At 34.0% G+C, this 20,263-nt stretch overlaps 2 protein-coding genes across 3 annotated transcripts in view; one reads left to right on the top strand and one right to left on the bottom strand.

Annotated features, from left to right (window-relative positions):
* lin-52 (DREAM core complex component lin-52) overlaps positions 1-20,263 on the bottom strand; it is a 450,123-nt gene that overhangs the window by 97,472 nt on the left and 332,388 nt on the right. The window lies entirely within an intron of this gene.
* mlt (tubulin folding cofactor E like protein mlt) overlaps positions 1-20,263 on the top strand; it is a 68,922-nt gene that overhangs the window by 37,077 nt on the left and 11,582 nt on the right. The window contains exon 1 of one of the 2 annotated variants that reach the window (XM_074124304.1): positions 16,255-16,459. The exons of the other annotated variant lie outside the window; for it this stretch is intronic. The gene's annotated coding sequence lies outside the window, so the exon portion shown is untranslated. Of the gene's footprint in view, positions 1-16,254; positions 16,460-20,263 lie in introns of those variants that run through there. 2 annotated transcript variants of the gene reach the window in all.

Raw genomic sequence — 20,263 nt, 5'->3', positions numbered from 1 at the left:
GATATCTTTGGTACCTTGAGACCAAAGGAGATTGTAGCGCAAAAAGAACTAGTAGGGAAAGCCCTCAACCTTCTTAGAAGGGGAGGTTTCATCTACTAGACTTAAAGGGAAAGACAGGCACAATATGCCTCTGGTGGCTGCGGTGCCGTGGGGCGTGGGTCCCGTCCCGCCTTTCAAAATCTAAAAATCTAGACATTGTTTGTGAGAACCAATTTCCATGAATGAGGTGTCATTCGATTCAGAATAATCTGTAGTGTAGATGTGCCGTTTTTGGGAATCTGAAAGCTGCACATTCTCTGGAGGAGCAGTTAGTTTCACATACGAGTTTGGCTAGCTCTAAATTTATTATGTTTCAATAACTCTGAAAAAAAACTTGGCCATATTCTTATGAAATTTGGCAGATTAAAGCGGATACGTCTTTTCAAAGCGCTATCAAGGTATCAAGCTCTGTTGAATGCCGTTGTTTGTGGAAGATCTTAAAAATTAAAAATATTTCAGCGTTACTCTGAGTGATTAAGAATTTTAGCTCAACATGATGTATTTAATTTTATCATTTATATGCTTAATCATTTTTTATCTCACGATGAATTACAGTACCTTATAATTTCATGTAACATTTGCGGAGAATCTATTTTTTTGATTCACCTCAAAACTTAGAAAACTGTGTTTCGCAACAACCTGATGGAATAACATAACATTATTTGTTTGGCAATTGGAAAATAAATTCTAAAGAATGATAAGTTGATAATTCACATGAAAATTAACAAACACTTAATAGTACGTCAATTATGTTAATGTTTTTCTCACAGCTTTGTGAAGAATTGTTCCTTTTCTTTTTTTAGAAACAGATTAAAAAGAATAACAAAACTACACATTCGTTGTCCGCTCGCACAATGTAAATTTCAATTTACTGATGTATAGAGACAGTGCAACATTGCAATACACCAGTACGTAACAATTGCATAGAAAGGAATACAAACAGCTGACCTCCAGCAAGGCTTTTCTATTTATACGAGGGGGTACCCAAAAATAACCGGAATTGCGTTGCCGCGCATGGAGCTTATGTAGTACGCATTTCTGCCGCTAGACGTTTATAGCGCAATTCCTTGCCAGTTCAGTCCTGCCTGTGTTGTCTGCCTGGCTTGTTCTGTTCATCTGCAGTGATTGTTTTTACCAGCGCTGTTTTGTTCTTTTTTCGTTTTTTATGATGGCAAGTTTAAGTGAACAACGTGCAGCTCTGAAATTTTGTTTTCTACTCGGCAAAAATGCTGCTGAAAGTGTTTTAATGTTGAAAACAGCTTACAAAGATGACGCTATGGGAAAAACTCAAGTATACGAGTGGTTTACTCGGTTTAAAAATGGCGACATGTCGATTGATGAAAAACCTCGTTCTGGACGTCCATCAACTGCCCGAATCGACGAGCTGGTGTTCACAGACCGTCGACAGACAATTGATCAACTGTCAGAGAGTAGTGGGTTATCTTGGAGCTCGGTTCAGCGAATTTTAACGGAAGATTTGGGGATGAAAAGGGTTGCTGCCAAGTTTGTTCCTCGAGTTCTGACTGACAATCAAAAAGAACATCGAGTTGAAACATGTCGTGCTTTAAAACAACAGCTTCAAACTGATCCAGACTTTCTGTCAAAGGTCATTACTGGTGATGAGTCATGGTGCTATGGATATGACCCAGAAACAAAGCAACAGTCGAGCCAATGGAAGACGTCATCTTCACCCCGACCAAAAAAATGTCGTCAAGTCAAACATCAAAACAATGCTGATTTGCTTTTTTGATGCCAAAGGCGTAGTCCATTCAGAGTTTGTCCCCCCAGGTCAGACCGTCAATCAAACCTTGTATTTGGAAGTTTTGAAAAGATTGCGCAATTTTGTTCGCCAAAAAAGACCCGATTTGTGGCAAACAGGAGACTGGTTCTTCCACCACGACAATGCACCTGCACACACAGCCATCTCTGTTACACAGTTTTTGGCTAAAAATGGCATGGTTCCGCTGCCCCACGCACCTTACTCGCCTGACCTGGCTCCGTGCGACTTTTTCTTATTTCCACGCATGAAAAAGGGCATGAATGGTCACCGATTTGACAACATTGAAGAGGTCAAGAAAAAAACGAAGGAGCTGTCAGCCATTTCTAAAGATGACTACAAAAAATGTTTCGAACAGTGGAAGCACCGGTGGGACAAATGTATTAGTTGTAATGGAGAGTATTTTGAAGGGGATAAGGTTGTTCTGTAAAAAATTTGTAAATAAATAGCTTTTAAAAAATAATTCCGGTTTTTTTTGGGTACCCCCTCGTACTTAGCACAAAAGTATGGCTAAACATTGTTACGTTTCTGTCATTACCATGGACAAGAACAAAAGTAATAATTCCAAAATAGTACTTCGATGTAAGGTCTTCAGATTAAAGCGAAGGCTTCAAAGACAACTTTACTGTGACAGCTTCATTGCTATTCAACTTCACTTACAGTTCTACCTTTACATTTTCTTATAACAAGAATAAAAACAAGAATTTCGAAACAGTTGGATACAGTGATTTTATATTTTTCGTTACTTTGACTTATTGCTGATTTATTTGAGAGCTGTAAAAAGTCTAAGCAGCGAATTCTGCACATATACAGGGTGACCAGAGTTATATGCTCCACCCACTTTTTTTTTAACGGCGGGAAATTTCGAAAAAATAAAAAACACGTATTTAATCATTTTTAGTCTAGTTTATTTTTAGTGATTGACCCATTTTTTAAAACTGTATCTCGAGATACAGCATCCAACTTTTGTTTTTCAAATGGAACGTTATATTTTTTGTTGCATATTTTTATAGGATTTGAGCTCCTAAAAAAAACAAAAAAAAATTTTTGAAATCGGTTAGGTTTTTCAAAAGTTATGATGGTTTAAAATATGAAAAACTTTCAGTTTATTGTCAAACTTACGTTATTTTTTTTAAAGAATCTGTTCAAACTGGGCACAATCAACAGTTAGGCAAGCCAAAACTCTGGACTCCCACGCTTTGCTTGTAGCAGCACTTAGGGTGACGAAGTCAAGATCTAGGCAGGCTAGAGTTATTCGACGTTTCAGATCATGGACTGAAGCTACGGGATTAAGGTTACTGTACACTTTATTTTTTAGATATCCCCACAAAAAATAGTCCATTTGGGTTAAGTCCAGAGATCGAGGTGGCCATTGGATGGGACAATGGGTCTCTAAGCACTTTTCATGGATATTTCTGTCCAGGTAATCTCGAACCACTCTCGCATTATGTGCCGGGCAACCATCTTGTTGAAAATACTTATCTAGCCGATGTTGTAGAGGAAAATCTTCAAGCAGAACTGGTAAAATGTCTCTTAAAAAATGTAAAAGATACCTAACACCAGTTAAGTTCTCTCTGTAGAAGAATGGGCCGATTAGTTGATTTCTTAAAACTCCACACCAAACGTTTGTAGAAAAAACAACCTGAACGACGAATAACTCTAGCCACCCTAGATCTTGAATTCGCCTCCATAAGTGCTGCTACAAGCAAAGCGTGGGAGTCCAGAGTTTTGGCTTGCCTATCCGTTGGTTGTGCCCAGTTTGAACAGATTCTTTTAAAAAAAATAACGTAATTTTGACAATAAACTGAAATTTGTTTTTCATATTTTAAATTACCATAACTTTTGAAAAACCTAACTGATTTCAAAAAATTTTTTTTTGTTTTTTTTAGGAGCTAAAATACTATAAAAATATGCAAAAAAAAAAATAACGTTCCATTTGAAAAACAAAAGTTAGATGCTGTATCTCGAAATACAAGGGTTTATTAAAATGGGCCAATCACTGAAAATAATCTAGGCTAAAAATGATTAAATACGTGTTTTTTATTTTTTCGAAATTTCCCGCCGTTAAAAAAAAAAGTGGGTGGAGCATATAACTTTGGTCACTCTGTATAAACCACATATTACATATAAAAATATAGCGAGTACAACTGGTGATAACCCCAAAAAGCACATCTACATAAAATTCCGAATCGAATGACACCTCATTCATTAAAATCGATCCGCTCGTTTAGGCGCTACATTGTTTACAAAAAAAGGTAACAACTAGAACAAGAACATTTTCTGAAAATGCTGTTTTTGCTCATGTTTGGCAACTTTTATTTCTCGAAATCTAAGAGATCTGGGACGTTGCAAAGAAAAAAAAAAATACAGTCATAAAGAAGGATTCGCCCTATATTATAAAGAAAATTTCGGAATTTTATCTTTTATAGAAAAAGAGAAAAAAATTGTCAAAGTTGGGTGTTTTTCAACTTTACTCTTTTTTTCGTGCACTTTTCGACGATCCAACTCTTAAACAACTGTCCTGGCGGACAGTTTTAATCAGCAGATCTTCTACCTAACCTAAACAATATTATCGGATGGCTGTACTTTGCAAAAATAGTCAGGGATTCTAAATAACCGCTTCCATTTATTACACAATTAAAGATAAAAATTGTTCATCTTTTCTAAGAAAATCTGAAAGCATAATAAAATTAAATTAGCCCACCTACTGAAAAATAATTAACTTAATTTTACTAAAATACTTCCGTCATGTTTTATTTCATGAAGAAATATATAAAAAAAACTGTTTGCCACAAAATCTGACACCCATTAATCAGCTTTTAGTGAAAGCGAAACTAACTACGCACTGACACAGTCTAGAAATATAAAGGGAGACAAGTGGGAAATTTAAAAGGAAGGAAAACAATGTACGAGTATTTACAGAAATAAGAGCAAAGTAAAATACCATAATTTACAAAAAACTAATAAGAAGTTTTTCATTTAAAAAATATAAAGAAATAAACTAGTTTATTATAAATAAATAAACTTTATTATAAATAAATAAACTTTATTATAAATAAATAAACTTTATTATAAATAAATAAACTTTATTATAAATAAATAAACTTTATTATAAATAAATAAACTTTATTATAAATAAATAAACTTTATTATAAATAAATAAACTTTATTATAAATAAATAAACTTTATTATAAATAAATAAACTCTATTATAAATAAATAAACTAGTTTATTATAAATAAATAAACTAGTTTATTATAAATAAATAAACTAGTTTATTATAAATAAATAAACTAGTTTATTATAAATAAATAAACTTTATTATAAATAAATAAACTAGTTTATTATAAATAAATAAACTTTATTATAAATAAATAAACTTTATTATAAATAAATAAACTAGTTTATTATAAATAATAAACGAATTTTACCAGAAAAATTATTCAAATATAAAATTTATTTAATATAAATTGGAAGTGTAGAGAAAATGACGTGTCATTTTGAAAAAAAAAAATTCTCATAAAAATGGGACATCCATAAATAAATAAAGTTCTCCGGTATTTTTGAAATTTTTATCAAGAAATTTGACCCGCTTTTTAAAAAAATATCTAATATATAAAATACACAAAGCCGTACATTATTTTGAAATAGTATAGTATGTATATAACAGAAAACCTAACCTATCCACAGCCACTTAAAATCTTTTTATTCGAATTTTCGAGAAAATCGAAATAACTTTGAGAAAATTTTGAAAAAAGTGAACAATCCAAGGGAGACTATATTATAAAATAACTCCAAGTATGTTAATATTATTACTGTGATTCAATTACAAATATGAAGCCCTAAATCCTTATTTATCCAGTTGGTAATTATAATTAAATATTACATCAAAATATTTATAACTACTAAAATTGTTAATACAACTGCAAAGCTCTGGGGCCCCTTTTCATTGAGCTTATAGCCCCAAATTCTCAAGATTTTTCAGTACGCATCTAAATTTAACTGCGGGTCCCAGGTTAAGAACCATTAGCGCAAACTGTGGACTTTCGCAATTACACACAGAATGTTTAATCTAAGGTTTCCCCCCCCCAAAAAAAATGATAACTTTTTAACTAACGTTACATGTTTTCTAAAGATAAATTTTAGCAGGTCATTAGTCTACTGGGCAATATCTACCCAGTTTAAACAGGAATAGTTTTACTATAAACGCAATAGCTAGTCTTGTTCACAACCTTGGGTTATCGACCTTTTAAATAACTGCTCCACATATGATAATTAAGTTGGCACTGGTGTTTATTTCTATGTCGCATATTTTCAGTCTCATTTAGCCGAAAAACTTGCGAATACTACAATACGAGAATAAGTAATCAACTTCATTTACAATAAATTAATATTTATCTTTCATTTTAATCTCTAACAATTCTATATACTACTTTCCACGGACGGTCAATGACCTTATGGAATTGTTTTCTTACTTTTTATTTACTACGCTAAAGTATTTATAAGTTTTTTTTGGCATTAGCTTTCGCCATACAGCCAGCATCGTCTAAGGTGCTTATCACTAGAATATCACTCACTCTCCATTCTTACTTATAAATACATTCACTTCACATATTCATCCCTCTACTATATACAACTATTTACATACAAACTTACAACTAATGGATGGATCAGTACTCTATATTCCTGCCATCCTTATAGCTTAACCGAAATTATCATCACGTAATCCTTCTCTAATCATTTTCTTCCATTCATTCTAATCGGCTATAACTTTTAAATACATTCATATTTCTTTGCTAGCTCTACTACAGATTTAAGCACATAGATGTTAGTGGAGAATATTATGTCTTCGTAACGAAATGGTGCATCTGAATATCTGTATAAGTCGTCAAACATTCGTTTCCTTTCTACTACATAACGTGGACATATCAATATGTACCAGTACCATGCCAGTCTAAATATAAAATAAGTCATTTTAAACACTTCCGAATTTGAAATAAGTATCAAAAACAGTGAAACAACACAAATTTCTGTTTAAAGATAATTGCGTTTCTCGGAATTAATCGCTATAACGTAAATTATAACTAATAAAGGTCAAACATTCAATTAAAATTCATCAATAACGACCTTTATATTTAAAGGAATTTGAAAAGCTTGTGATTTAAAGAAATATTGATACCATTAAATCTGAAATACGAGTGACAGGGATGGAAATTGCCTGCATTAATTCTGCAGATGCAGTTTAAGAGCGAGCTTAGTAAACAACCTTATCAATGATGAGTGATTGAGAACAAAAGACTTCAATAAATAAATATATGATGCTTGAGATTCTAAAGGGAACGTCAAAAACTATTTAGTGCGTATATCGAACAGATGATATTGAGAATCGATGACCACCTGATTACGAGTTCCAATATAACAACTGCTTTCGCAACAAAAGAGCTTATATATAACATCAGACCGAATTCTGAATAGAGTCAGCTTAACAATTTTAGAATTTCATTAAACAAACCAAATATTAACAAATCTCCCTCGCGTGAAGAAGATATCCATAATCCATTCGCACTTAAATAATCTAACCTAAATAAAAAAAATCTAAACAAACCTCATTTAGTGAGCTAACTGTCCAACATTAAGATAAGCTATCATTATTAAAAGTAGCCCGCAGTAAATAATGCTGTGGTTAGTACTTCGTGGTTTATTACCTGTAAGATATTAAAATGAAACAATGAACTAGAAGAAACAAGATCTACTTTCAAATAATAATACGGGCCATTCATACTTTTGAAATTAAAGGAATATTTACATTATAGATACTGTTAAAGAGCAGACACCTCTAGAAAGAGTTGATTCCTCTTATAAAATCAGATTGAAGCACATACGAGGGTCGTTTGAAAAGTCCGTGCAAAAATAAAAACTACTTAATTTTTTGGGGTAAACCTTTTTCATTTTTCAACATAGTCTCCTTTTAGGCTTATACACTTCGTCCAACGCTGCTCTAGTTTGTTGATCCCTTCCGAATAATAGGATTTGTCCACGTCTGAAAAATAGCCATTCGTTTCTGCAATCACCTCCTCGTTTGAATAAAATCTTTTTCCCGCCAGCCATTTCTTCATATTGGGGAACAAATAGTAGTCCGAGGGAGCCAAGTCTGGAGAATAGGGGGGATGTGAAACGAGTTGGAACCCTATTTCCATTAATTTTGCCATCACAACTGCTGAGGTATGAGCTGGTGCGTTCTCGTGATGGAAAAGGACTTTTTTGTGGGCCAATCGTGGGCGTTTTTCTTGCAGCTCGGTTTTCAAACGGTCCAATAACGATGAATAATATGCACCTGTAATAGTTTTACCCTTTTCCAGAAAGTCGATGAGGATTATTCCTTGCGAATCCCAAAAGACAGTCGCCATAATCTTTCCGGCCGAAGGAACGGTCTTCGCCTTTTTTGGCGCACATTCCCCCTTGGTAACCCATTGTTTAGATTGTTCTTTGGTCTCAGGAGTGTAGTGATGTATCCATGTTTCATCCACAGTGACGAAACGACGCTTAAAGTCATGCGGATTCTTCTGGAACAGCTGCAAACCGTCCTTGCAACACTTCACACGATTTCGTATTTGGTCACGCGTGAGAAAATCACTCGACTTCCTCGATTCAAACGAATGCCAAACACAAAGAAATAGACCGATCTGGCTGAAACTTGGTGTGTGTTCTTCCAAGAGATGCTACTAACTAAACATAACCTCGATACGCGCCAGTAGTGCTATCTCTCTGACTTTGCACGGACTTTTCAAACGACCCTCGTATAGCTAGGACAGTTGTATAAGGGTAGATCGTCAAAAACTGCACGAAAAAGCGTAACGCTGAAAAACACCCAACTTTGACAATTTTTTTCTCTTTTTCTACAAAAGATAAAATTCCCAAATTTTCTTTAAAATGTAGGGCAAGTCCCCCTTTATAACTGTATTTTTTTTTTTTGCAACAACCCAGATCTAATAGGTTTCGAGAAAAAAGTTGCCGAAAATGAGCAAAAACGGTTTTTTCAAAAAATGTTCTTTGTTGTTCTTGTTACCTTTTTTGTAATCTGCGTAACGCCTAAACGCGTGAACCGATTTTCATGAATGGGGTGTCATTCGATTCGGACTTTTATGTAGATGTGCCTTTTGGGGGGGGTCTCGACACTGTACATTGAATACGAGAGCAGTTAGCCCTATGTATCTAAGGCCCCCTCTATAACTATTATTGTTAATAATTAAGTAAATTATTGACTGATTTTGATCAAATTTGGCAGGATGAAGGAATTAGGGCTTTTCTACGTCTATATTGTAATGTAATACATGTTGTACTTGTTGGAATCAATAATTTGTTTATTTATTTCATTATAAAAGTTAAAAAACAAAAGATAGATTATGCGTTATAAATGTATGTTCACATATAATTGGAATTCCTGAAGGTTGAATAGATTACTGGAACCATAAGATGGCAGCCAAATACTCTGGCCTCCTCTTAGAGGAGAGGCAATAGTTCTAGTTGTTTCTTAGGATATTTATATATGGGCGAAGTTTTCTAAAAGGGAGACAGACAAAGTTAGTTACCGTCGAAGGAAACGATGATGCCCAAAATGAGATCAAATTTAAGCAATTGGCTTAAAGTGCATTTAACTTATAAAATGATTATATTTTGTACAAATTCTGTTTAAATTATTCGATTAACTGCACTTTTTGAAATTCTTAAATCTAAGTATATCAAAGCGCTTGGTTCAGTCATATTTTTTTATATTCATAATTAATTTCTGAAATAATAAAGATTAACATCATTAAACGTCAAAAACGCTTTTGCCATTGAATAATAAATAATTTATTTCAGAAGCCATTTTGATAAACACCGTGTTCTAATGGAAATTGTTGCAATAATTCAACTCAAATTCAGTAGCCGGCGCTGAATAATAACGGTAAGTTTATTTGAATTTATATTTTAATCAGGAATTATAAAAAACAATGCAAATTATTTCATCGCATTTCTCCATTTTTTGTTTTATTGAGTTAATCGAGTTGTGCCGTGAACGGCTCATTTGAAATTATAGATATTTACATTTTTAAATTATCACTTTAATGTTACATAGGGGAGCCCTAACTCTTTCATCCTACCAAATTTTATCAAAATCGGGCCGAGATTTATAGAGTTATTAGTAAAAATAATTTTGGAGGAGGCCCTACATAAAGGGGGCTAACTCCTATCCCATTCGATGTACAGCGTCGAGACCCCCAATAGGCACATCTACATAAAATTCCGAATCGAATGACACCTCATTTATGAAAATCAGTTCGCGCGTTTAGGCGCTACGTTGTTTACAAAAAAGGTAACAACAACAACAACAAGAACATTTTTTGAAAAAGCCGTTTTTGCTCATTTTCAGCAAATTTTCTCTCGTAATCTATTAGATCTGGGTTGTTGCAAAAAAAATTACAGTTATAAAGGAGGGTTTGCCCTATAATTTAAAGAAAATTTGGGAATTTTATCTTTTATAGAAAAAGAGAAAAAAATTGTCAAAGTTGGGTGTTTTTCAGCGTTACGCTTTTTCGTGCAGTTTTTGACGATCAACCCTTATACAACTGTCCTACCGGACAGTTTTAATACATTTATAAATTATTTTACCTCTCTCCAATGTATTTTAACTCAGACCTTATAAGACCGCTTTGGAGAAGTCTCTAGTAATGATAATAATTACTTATTAAAAATGAATTATTTTAATATTATAAGGAATAAACCACGTCCCCCTTAAAATATTGCATTATATTATATGCTATAAGAACAAATATAATTAGCCAAAAATGTAGTTTATGATCTATTATGCAAGAGAGACCTTGAATTGATGTGTGCATTCAATTTTTCTTATCGTTCCATGATGCAATTCTGGATGCAAGAGAGAAAAAAAAACTAGCATTGGAAAAGCGGACATCTTGGAAAGTAATGTTAATTTCGAATATTGGTTCACTTAAGACGATTGTGTACCATCAAGGTCCTCGCTATTGCTGATGAAACTTCTGAAATTATCGTGAGTTAGAAAACTTACTCGACCTACTTACTATCATTCTAATTTCTAACTTCTAACGAACACAAGTTATTTGATCTTATTAAAGCTTGGCAGTTTGACAACTTTGTTGTTTTTAGTACGAATCCTAGAGCTATTTTGCTCTCATTAGCGATTTAGTCACTGATGGGCATTAATAGGTGGATTAATAGAGCTATCTCACTTTTCTTTTTTAGGAATGAGTACCTATATACTGTTTGATCCATAAAGTGAAGTCTGTAAAGTAAAAGTAAAGTAATATCTACTTCTATCATTTTTCTAACTTAAAGCTAGATAATGGTATTTACAAATCGCGGTACTTGCTTAATGGACAGTCAAAGACCAATGTTTGGACTTAAAAGCTTTGCCTAAGGCAGTAGACAAAAGGCTTTTAGTTAAAGCAGCGTTTCCCAACCTTTTTTGGTTCGCGTACCATTTGGTAGTAAATCATCATGCAAATTGTATCATTTCGTAAAAATGATTGTATTTCGTGAAATTTGTTAATCCGAGTGTGTTATTTTATTATTATTATCTTTATTTGTATAGAGATGCAATGTATCTGTTACAAAGGAGTTCAAGTTCATGTTCACTTTATAAACTTTGTAAAGTGTAAGATCTCAGTTTTAAAACTTTTTTTAAATAATGCAAAATTGCGTACATATTTTTCTCTTCAAAATTATTAATTAATTTACAAAGTTCTTCTTTAGGATTATTATATTTGTGCCCAAAACTTCTAAATTAATTTCTTTTAAGCATTCCTACCTGTAAGTACCAATGAAATTAAATGTTGCTTGGATAGAGCTTACTCATTACAATCAGTCTCTTTAAGCAGATCTTTACATAGTTATCATTTAAGTTCAGTCACGTGATAATTCTGTTAAATTTTCTTTATCTTTTATCGATAATGATGCAGCTTTTCCTAAATTTTCTTTATAGAAAGGGTTAGAAATCCAATTATCATTTGATTTTTCGGGGTTTTTGAAAATACTACATGAAAGACAATTTTAATCCTGCTAAATGTGCTATTATATTTTCTCGTATATCTTGAGACAGACCAACCTTATTACTGTACATATTAACAACTTTACTGTATAATATTATTAATTAAAATAATTTTAATGTATTATAGGAAAAAACGTTTCTTTGATATTTGTATGCTTTAATTTTTTATGTCCGCCATTATTGATTATTTTTCGCGTACCACCAACCAGCAACTCGCATACCACAGGTTGGGAAACGCTGAGTTAAAGTAATTTCTAAATCAAATTGTGATATTTAATAATAGTTTGTGTTGTACGAAGTTAAATCAGCTAAATTTCAAAAAATTGATATCCCTCTCAGTACTGTTTACTACATAGCCAGTCTGGGTTCGCTATCTTGGACAGTATTTAGATAAAAGACTGAGTTGAACTATTAAACAGCTTAAGGCAATTATTATGTAGACTTTTCTTTTATTTAGCAATATGCCTTTTTATTTAATCTGAATATTCTAGATTTATTTTATTATTCAATCTTTGTCACTTAAATCTGTGCGTTTATAAGGGTCGACTTTTATAATGCACTACTGTACGCTACTCAGGAGTTCTAGTTGTTTGTTTTCCGCTCTTGTAAGTAAATATTTACTCAAATATAGGAGAACTGCTTCATTCACTTATCAGATAAATCTTATTTTAAAAATATATAAATCTTCTAATTGATAAAGAGATGTGCAAAAAGTAAGATTTTAAATGCTATTTTAAGTGAAAGTGTTATTTTGTAAATAAGGAAAGTTTTCCGCTTAAGTTGGCAGTGGCAAGAAGTGTTGAAAGAATGGCGGCCGATATTTGCGGTTAGTGATACTGGCAAGGAAACCTATTTGGTGTAGAGTGGCCAGCAGCCCCTCTTTGTTTAAAGTTACCTAACTCCATGATACTTTTTCCAATTCCATACTGAATGACCTCGGCGTGCACATTAAATTATTATTATGTAGTTAGGCAATGTCTAATCAAAAATCTTAAGTATATTTTAGTTAAAACGAATTTTTAGAAATAACACCTATCTTTTCATCAAAGTACTTTGACAAGGAAGTTGAGACTGCATTGAAATTTCTTACAAGTCCTCCTCGCTCGTAAGCCAGTTGACTGATCGAAAATGCCTGTGTCCAACAAGGTGTGTTCAAAGTTTTTAAGTTATTTATTTTATTTTAATTTTTTGTAAGGCGCGACGTCACTGCCGGCCTCTGGCCGAGTGTTCTCTCGTTACATACAACACTGTCACTGATTAGGGAGCTATACGAGGGGGTACCCAAAAATAACCGGAATTGCGTTGCCGCGCATGGAGCTTATGTAGTACGCATTTCTGCCGCTAGACGTGTATAGCGCAATTCCTTGCCAGTTCAGTCCTGCCTGTGTTGTCTGCCTGGCTTGTTCTGTTCATCTGCAGTGATTGTTTTTACCAGCGCTGTTTTGTTCTTTTTTCGTTTTTTATGATGGCAAGTTTAAGTGAACAACGTGCAGCTCTGAAATTTTGTTTTCTACTCGGCAAAAATGCTGCTGAAAGTGTTTTAATGTTGAAAACAGCTTACAAAGATGACGCTATGGGAAAAACTCAAGTATACGAGTGGTTTACTCGGTTTAAAAATGGCGACATGTCGATTGATGACAAACCTCGTTCTGGACGTCCATCAACTGCCCGAATCGACGAAAATGTTGCAAAAATTCGAGAGCTGGTGTTCACAGACCGTCGACAGACAATTGATCAACTGTCAGAGAGTAGTGGGTTATCTTGGAGCTCGGTTCAGCGAATTTTAACGGAAGATTTGGGGATGAAAAGGGTTGCTGCCAAGTTTGTTCCTCGAGTTCTGACTGACAATCAAAAAGAACATCGAGTTGAAACATGTCGTGCTTTGAAACAATAGCTTGAAACTGATCCAGACTTTCTGTCAAAGGTCATTACTGGTGATGAGTCATGGTGCTATGGTTATGACCCAGAAACAAAGCAACAGTCGAGCCAATGGAAGACGTCATCTTCACCCCGACCAAAAAAATGTCGTCAAGTCAAGTCAAACATCAAAACAATGCTGATTTGCTTTTTTGATGCCAAAGGCGTAGTCCATTCAGAGTTTGTCCCCCCAGGTCAGACCGTCAATCAAACCTTGTATTTGGAAGTTTTGAAAAGATTGCGCAATAGTGTTCGCCAAAAAAGACCCGATTTGTGGCAAACAGGAGACTGGTTCTTCCACCACGACAATGCACCTGCACACACAGCCATCTCTGTTACACAGTTTTTGGCTAAAAATGGCATGGTTCCGCTGCCCCACGCACCTTACTCGCCTGACCTGGCTCCGTGCGACTTTTTCTTATTTCCACGCATGAAAAAGGGCATGAAAGGTCACCGATTTGACAACATTGAAGAGGTCAAGAAAAAAACGAAGAAGGAGCTGTCAGCCATTTCTAAAGATGACTACAAAAAATGTTTCGAACAGTGGAAGCACCGGTGGGACAAATGTAATTAGTTGTAATGGAGAGTATTTTGAAGGGGATAAGGTTGTTCTGTAAAAAATTTGTAAATAAATAGCTTTTAAAAAATAATTCCGGTTTTTTTTGGGTACCCCGTCGTAAATAGCTCCTAAGAAGAGAAAATCTAAGAGGGTCAGTAGGTGGATTCGAACCCGGGAACTCACACGTGGGAATCCAGTAATAGCTAATCCCTTTCCTGTAATAATAATAATTATTATTCATTTAAACAACAAGTTAAGATTTTTGCTGTTTAAAAAATAATAAATTAAGTAAAATTAATACCCTACTTGTGTTTATATAGCTACAGAAATAAATATGCCGAATTGAACTAAATGGATTTTTGTGAAACCCAACTAGAAACAATACACGATATCAATATTCGTACGGAAAGTAAGTTCGTAATGAAAAGACATACGAGGTGTGGCTAATAAATAACGAGACTGATACTGCTACAGAAGAACTATGCATGCGCCAAATCCTAACGACCGACAGCTGTGCAGCGTAAAGCCTTCTTTTTCGATTTGCAGCGTCTCACGTGTTTGTAGAGAAATCTGTCTGACCGGAACCGTCGTTTGTGTAAGAGGTGTTAAGTTTCGTTTTGCCGAAAACATGATACTACACATGTAGTAGAGCAACGAATTGTCGTGAAATTTCACATGATACTTGGTAAAATCGCTACTGAAACTTATCTTTTATTAATAGAAGTTTATGGCGATGAATGTTAATCACGTGCGCGAGTTTTTTAATTGGTTCAAGCGTTTCCAAGATGGCTGAGAAGACGTCGGAGATGATGACCGCCCGGGTCGCCCTTCCACATCCAAAACGGATGAAAATATCGATTATAATTAATCAACATTACTACCGTGAGGTGCTTGCTCAACTCTGTGAAAGAGTAAGGAAAAAATGACCCGATTTGTGGAAGAACCAGTCATGGGTTCTCCATCAAGACAACGCGCTGGCTCACACTGCATTGTCTGTCAAGACGTTTCTAGCCAAGTGCAACATCCCATGGTTTTAGGCCATCCGCCTTATTCGCCTGACCAGGCCCCTTGTGACTTTTATCTGTTCTCTAAAGTCAGATCTGCATTAAAAGGAATACGATTTCAGTCCGTTGAAGCTGTGAAAGAAAAAGCGGCTCGCGTCACGCAGGAGCTTACAGAAAAAGACTTCCAACACTGTTTCGAACAATGGTAAATCCGTATCGAGCGTTGTAGGGATAGGGGAGGGGTGTATATTGAAGGTGATAATAACTAAATATGTATAAATTTAAATTAAAATGTTTTACAGCAATAGTCTCGTTATTTAATAGCCACACCTCGTATTTTAAACGCTCATAAAACACCGATACTCTGCAAAACCACATTAAAGACTAGCGCGATGTCTTTAACATTAAAAGATGCATCAAAAACATGCGAAAAGATGCATCGCTTAACGCACTAGTCAAAACACATTACTGATTTTTTTTTTCTGCACCAAAATCTGTAAGCAATATTAATTTACAGCTGTCGTTTGGGAAATGTAATTTACTGTTCCGAGAAAATTTAGTGGAAACTAGGAGATAATATGTAACGGCTGAAATAAGAGGGACTAATCTAATATATTAAGATAAAGATACAATATTGGATTAACCGAGTGTAAGAGATAGCAAAGAGTATGGATGCAGTGTCTCCGATGAACAAACTGCAAAGCACCCCAAGTATACCAACAAACTCTATGGATACTTCACCTCGGTCAGTAAACATAACCACACTTCTGACGCAACCAAAACAAACTTGAAGGCTGGATCAGAACGTGGCCCGACAGTGCTCCTACTAGGAAAGCTGTGTACTAATCTGATATAAATGACCTTGCGCAGTGGCTCGCCCTAGCAACATTCAACTGCACAGTTAGTCTACAGCTGTGCGTTGTAAACAAAACATTAAGTGAGGAGGTGACCGTCCGTGGGTGAAGCTTTTCTCATTTTAATTTATTATAACTTTTGATTTATTAAAAGACACAATTTTTGATTCAAAACAACCAAAAAAGATCTTGTCTATGGTGCTACAATATATTTTTCTGTATTTTCTGGATACACAGTGCCAGGTAATTAATAAATCAAATATAATAGATTTAATAATAACTATTTTGGCCATAGTTGGTACATTGCTGGCCCCAAAAACTATTACGAAATCATTTAAGCCTAATTGATCCAAGAGTTCAGGGCAATCAGGAAGAAAATACTTCTCAGGTCACTTGTTATTTTGTAACTGTAGCTAATTTTTTGTACCATTATTTTAAATTCTAAATGAATAATGGTTTTATAACAGTTTGATAAAAAAGAACCTGATTCTGTTATTAAAGCAACGTATCAATGAACAAAGCAAAACTTTGAAATATAAACTGGTATTCTATTAAGAATGTTTTGATTGGCAAAAGCCTGGCAGCCCAACTATTGCGTTGTGTTTTTTACTCCCACCAAGTAAATACGAATCAGCTGGGCTGTTGTTCTACTTCAGCTTTATCTTGTGTGTTTTTGTTCGACGGTTCTCTTCCTCAATATCAATATAGCTCTTTCTTAAAATTATTCATTCATTTATTTATTTTATTTGTTTACACAAAAATTTCACTATTGTTTAAAACTTAGTATTATTTCTATAAATATTATCATTACAAAGAGCCTCTTTTTACCAAACTTAATCGTGAAAAATCAATCTTAAAACTGGAACCAATTGGTGATGATAGGGAGACGACTAAAGAGAAAGTTTACAAAACGAATCCATCTTATTGTAAAAGACCAACAAAAAAATATTGAGCAGTACAACTGAAAGTATTTTAGAAATGTTTACTTAAATTCAATTTTGAATTTGGCATACTGCAATTTTGATCATGTATGGCAGAGCTACTATCAAATAGCTTCTCTACATCTAACATAATAAGGAGTACACATTTTGAGTTGAACGTAGTTTTGTGTTTATAATATTTAAACAAAAATCTTTCGAGCCACTTCTCAAAACAAAATTAAAAATGGTAAATAGGCATTTCTGGTCAAGCAAGTTTCTTGAAAATCCAAAAGTTTGCCTCTTATTTAATTATCTATAACAAAAGTGGATACAACTCAGCCAATAATTGTAGATCTATATCTCCAAGGAGAAAACACTTCAAAATAATTAATATATGACATGGAGTACATGACTGAATTTCTAGGATAAATACCTACAATTTTTAGTTAATTAACAAAAAAAACTTTACATCTCAATTTAAGAAGACAAAAGATTTAATGAAGGTGAAGCCTTAAAAATCTGTGACATGCGCCACATACACATCGATTTAGAATTCTAGGCTAATTTAAATTTATAAAATTTCCTTCTAAGTATATTGATTTCCAACTGAAAGAGAAGGGGGAAAAAAATTTTACTTACGGTAATTCTCGAAATTCTATCGAAAATGTAAAAGATTCTCGAACACTTTTTTTTCTGACGAAGCATAAATTTAAAAATAAAGACAAAAACAAGACACTATTAATTTTAATTCGAAAAAGACAACTTCCCAACTCTTCGTATGTGTTCCCATGATAGCTTTTGATTGTCTACAGTGACTTCTCAATTTAACTAGGCAAAAATTAAATAATACCAAAATAGTAACGATTAACATGCACAAGTTTTTCTAAAAACTTAAAACTTAAATCTTAAAAATTTGTTAGCTTAAATCTTTGATTTTTGTCCAAATAATTTTTGAAAAATGACGTTTCGAAACTTCCTTCTCCCTCTTAGTAAATAGAAATCTTTTGGCTTAAGTTAGAGTTGACAGAAATGCTCATTTCGAGGGATTGTCATATGCTACAATCATTACAATGTAATTTTGATGAGAAAATGTAAAAACATCATCACTTACCCTATCCACATGATGCTCCTTCAGATATGACGTATATAGTTGTGCTCGATTACATTCTGTTTCTTTATACAGCTCAATCTTAATACAACTCTTGTTATCTACAAAAGAATAAAATAACATTTATTCCATATTTTTAGTATTTTTTTTGGAATTGAAAAAGGATCGTGGTTGGATATTTAGCTGCTTTTAATATCTGGGAAATAATTTTTAAAGGCTAATTTGTGGAATCTTTAGTTTCTCTAATTCAAGAGAACCTTGAAATCGGAAATAAGTAAACTCTCACCTCTTTCTCCAACTCTCTAGAGCAGGGGTCCCCAAAATACGACCCGCAGGCCACGTGCGTCCTCCTGAGGACATTTATCCAGCCCCCGCCGCACTTCCGGAAGGGGCATCTCTTTCATTGGTGGTCAGTGAGAGGAGCACTATATGTGTGGCGGTGCCGCAAAGCGCTGCGTCGCTCATGTACATTACTACTTCCGATGACGCGGGACGGACGCGTCATGGCTCCGAAAACAGTGTAAAATAAAAGCAGAAGTAGGAAGAAAGACAAAGCACAATAACTAAACCGGACATTGACCATCTCATTAGCCAAAAGCAGGTCCATAATTCCCACAGAAATACTGGGCAGTTTGATGATTTAAATTTACTTGTTCTTTATTTGAAATATTCTATTTGTTCCCGTTTTGTTTTGTTTTTTTTTACTTTAAAATAGTTTGTTTTATAGTCCGGCCCTCCAACTGTCTGAGGGACAGTGAACTGGCCTCCTGTGTAAAAAGTTTGGGGACCCCTGCTCTAGATTCTTAATCTTAAATTCCCCTTCTACCAACAATTTATATATTTAATTTTTATCAATATTATACAGTGCGTAAATCATTTCATTGAAACTGTACAGGGTAATTACCCTCTACAGTACAATAATATGTTTTAAATCCTCCGTGATTCAAATTTAAACAGTAGCCGACTCTAACTTTGTCTTTTTCTACATGCATGTATAAGATGTGACAACTTCAGAATAAAGGGCATATTAAAGATAAATCAGAAGAATAATTTGGAATAGAGTTAAAATAAAGTACCTATTTAAAAACGAAGATATAATATACATTTTATCATAATTATAACCAAATAATATTATGAACGAACTGGCCAGCATAAGGGTCTGTGACATCTAATAAATTCTAAAAAATGTGAAGGAAAAGTTAATGCAGCAAAATTACTTAAATTATATCAACTAAGCTTGAATGAAATGTTGGGTACTTGCTGATTTGTGTACCTTTTGGCGTTTAATCAACCCTTATACTTAACTTTTTAAACTGTAAGTTTTTGTTAAGGAGATATCTATATGTTTGTAATTTGTTTTCTAAGTTTGCGAAAAATTTTTGGAGCCATCTTGGAGAAAATCTCAAAAAGTGAACAAACTCATTGTGAGAGAGACGTTCTTCAGATGAAGGAAGTTCTTTCAAACTCGGGATTTGAATATCTAATATAACACTCCTTATCAGTATAAAAGAGGTCATACAAGATGGCACTTGAGAGAGAATCTATCCATCATCCCTTTTCCTAGAAATACCTTAACTCGTATTTACCAGGAATAATTTTTCAAATAGTTGTTGAACTATTTGTAGGTTAGTAGGTGCCAAGATAGCCGAGCGGTTAGAGGCGAAGCCTACAAAGCTAATGTGTATTGTTGGTACTGGATGCCTTCTCAGATACAGAGAGTAGTTGATAACCTCCAGGCTAACCTGGCTTGCTAGCCAGAGGAGGCACCTTTGAAGGCACAGTACATGCTGCACAAGCTGCGTTAAGTGCATTATTTGATAAAAATAAGGAATAAGTTCGACTTAACCATTTTTTGCTCAGATTAACCGTTTAAGCATGAAATGCATTTGAGCCGTCTTAAAATAATCTTCCTGAATACTTCTATATCATCTATTTTCCGAAATCTGCATTTCGGTGAGACAATGGGTTGATGATTTTTGAGGAAATTTTATTTCTACATTTGACTTTTATTAATTTTAA

The sequence above is a fragment of the Rhodnius prolixus genome, unplaced genomic scaffold, assembly GCF_049639745.1.
Source record: "Rhodnius prolixus isolate KJV_2025 unplaced genomic scaffold, Rpr scaffold_3, whole genome shotgun sequence".
In the NCBI taxonomy this organism is placed as follows: Eukaryota; Metazoa; Arthropoda; class Insecta; order Hemiptera; family Reduviidae; genus Rhodnius; species Rhodnius prolixus.
The sequence above is the reverse complement of the archived record's forward strand: the minus strand, read 5'-3'. Positions and strand labels throughout refer to the sequence as shown.